This window comes from Hyaena hyaena, unplaced genomic scaffold, assembly GCF_003009895.1.
Source record: "Hyaena hyaena isolate Hyena2069 unplaced genomic scaffold, ASM300989v1 scaffold_407, whole genome shotgun sequence".
Taxonomy (NCBI): Eukaryota; Metazoa; Chordata; class Mammalia; order Carnivora; family Hyaenidae; genus Hyaena; species Hyaena hyaena.
In genome coordinates, this window is record NW_024081037.1 from 1539550 (window position 1) to 1542280 (window position 2731).

Sequence of the window (2731 nt, forward strand, 5' to 3'; positions counted from 1 at the left end):
ACCCATACTCTCAGGGTTTCTTAAGAGAAAAATGTGATGACAGAACAGTCTGCTCCATTTCCCATAGGTTTTGCCCTTATATATATTAATAACAATTAATTGGTATTTTGAAGTTTACAAAGGGTTTGGGTTTAGAATCGTAAGTGGATGTTCTCACTAGGATTAGAGGAAAGGAAAAGAGACTGACAGGGTTAAATTTCAGAATATTACTGCTTGAATGGCTTTGGGAATCTTTTAGTGTTATAGTTCATAAATTGTATAAAGTAGAATACTGGTTCTGAGAAGTGATATTTGAAAGTAGGTTTCCAAGGTTAAATAGGTTTGGGTAACATGGAACTCTTGTTTTCTTCCTGGAGATTCACAGTACATATTAATATATTATAGTACCCAAAGAGTCCTAAAATGGAACAAAACAATTAACTTTGTTTTAATGTTTTAATTTCCCACTTTTATTTGATTATGCAATATCTCAATACCTCTTGCCTCTTTAAGAAAAAAAAAAAAAACCTTAAGAAACCAAAGTTACATAGCTAATTGGTGGCAACCTTGATCTCAAGATTCTCTCTCAGGCTCCAGATCATTTCATATCTTGCTAAGATTTGTGACTTAGTCCTCCCCTGACTCACAACTGAGGTCTTGTGGAGTTGTGACTGGGCCACGCACTTGTGGACTACGTTAAGATTTTGCTTTGCCAAGTCATTCTTAGGGTTTTGCCATTGAGGAACTTTACTTGCAAGAGGGGATGTTATTGCATTCATGTAAACAAATAATGACAACCTGGTAGTCTCTGTAATGGAGATAAGTAGTATCCTTCTCAGCCTTTTGGCTAAGATCAAGTGTAGTATCTGTTCTTATCAGTTTAATATAATGGAGATAAGTACCAGCAATGGTGAGCATGGATCTTCATGTCAAAGTGTTTTCTTTTTTTAATTTTTTTTTAATGTTTTTATTTATTTCGGAGAGAGAGAGAGAGAGCGTGAACAGGGGAGGGTCAGAGAGAGAGGGAGACACAGAATCTGAAGCAGCTCCAGGCTCTGAGCTAGCTGTCAGCACAGAGCCCGATGCCGGGCTCGAACCCACGAACCGTGAGATAATGACCTGAGTGAAAGTCAGACGCTTAACCGACTAAGCCACCCAGGCGCCCCCATGTCAAAGTGTTTTGAGCTCCTCTGATAAGGTAAATTCTATCTGATAAGAACTTCTATAGAACTCCAGTTTTGTGCTATTCTTCCAGCCTTTAATCTAAGCCAAAATCATAGGTGGGGCTTAATAGATCGGTTGCCAGCATGATGTGGTATATGAGGTGAAAGATCACATTCCCTGTGTCATAAAAAAGCTAAACAAGCTTTTAAAATGATGTGTATATTAAGGTTAGTCTTAAATCTTTTGTTATGGAACAGAGGTAACACACTAACTTAGGGAAAACTGTGGATTTGAAAGATACTAAGAATTACTTCACCAGCCAGCAACTTCTGAGTAACATGCAATAGGAAAGAAAGGCCTTTACATTTTTTATTTTTATTTTTTAGCAAAAGGATAGCTCTTACTGCAATCATTAGGCTTTGACATCTCAATTATCTTCTTTTAAGCTAATCTCTACAACTAAAGTACCAACATTATTTGGGCTTAAAAATATTAGTCAAGTACATCATGAAGAATGGACACAAGAGGATTCATCTTAACACCTCCTCACTGGGGCTCAGTGGAGTGTATCAGTTATGCAAAACTCTGGATGCAGATGATGACCCATGCCTCCCCAGGAGTTATGCATTCTGGGGACATTACCCTGTCCAGGAGTGTCTTAGTTTTCTCTGTGTCTCTCTTTCCTTATATATGCCATATATCTGTTAATATATTGTGCACTCACAGAGCATGAGGTTAAACAGAATTCTAGAGCTAAATGGCATAGACTCCCTCTGAGAGGCAGTAGTGGAACAGTTTAATGCTCAACTTTTGAAGCAGACATATTTGGTGTTGAACCATGGCTCAAACATTAGCTATGTGACCTGTGAAATGGGGAAAATAATACTCAACGCACAGTGAGATCATGCAAGTGAATCTGTTAGCACCTGTATAAATGTACAAATAAATGTAAGTTATTATTGTAAGCTTATGTCCTATCCCTCCATCAAAAAAAAAAAAAAAGTTTGTGTCTCAGCAATGTGAAATGACTTGTCCAAAGTCCCAGAGTCTCATGGCTAGTTAATAACAGAATTAATTTAGGGCTGACCTTACCAGAGCCCTGAGAATTTAATATTCTGTTTTTCAAAGTCTATTGTCCATAGAGTTAAACCCACAGTTCATTGCGTTATGACTCGGCTCAGATCCTCTGAAATCCCTCTTAATGTTTATGTCTGTCAGCTTCCCTCTTCTGTGTTTTGGGTTTTCTTTTAACATTCCTCACTTGCATCTCTCTTCTGGAGCCCCATATATGCAGACAGCCAGCAGTGCCCTGGATTTATGTTCCCTGTCCCCTTATTGCCTTGAACCCTTGGCCATGAGTGAATTCAGAGGTAACTACTTCTTTATTCAGATGGTCCACCCAGGATTTACCTCTGGTTTAGAGTTGATTGAGAGAGATTTGCAGACCACAACAAAGTTGGCGAACTGTGACAAGACACCATTACCCTGGAGGTTCCAGGCACAGCCCCAGCCACGTAGACTTCGGCTGAGGGCTCTGGGACTATAAGTGACAGCACATAAGAGAGTATTAGCCCAGTGCAATAGGCTT

The 2731-nt window shown here is 39.0% G+C and overlaps 1 pseudogene; it reads left to right on the forward strand.

Moving 5' to 3' along the window:
- Positions 1 to 806: 806 nt before the first annotated feature.
- Positions 807 to 935, forward strand: LOC120245098 (annotated as a pseudogene).
- Positions 936 to 2731: the final 1796 nt, after the last annotated feature.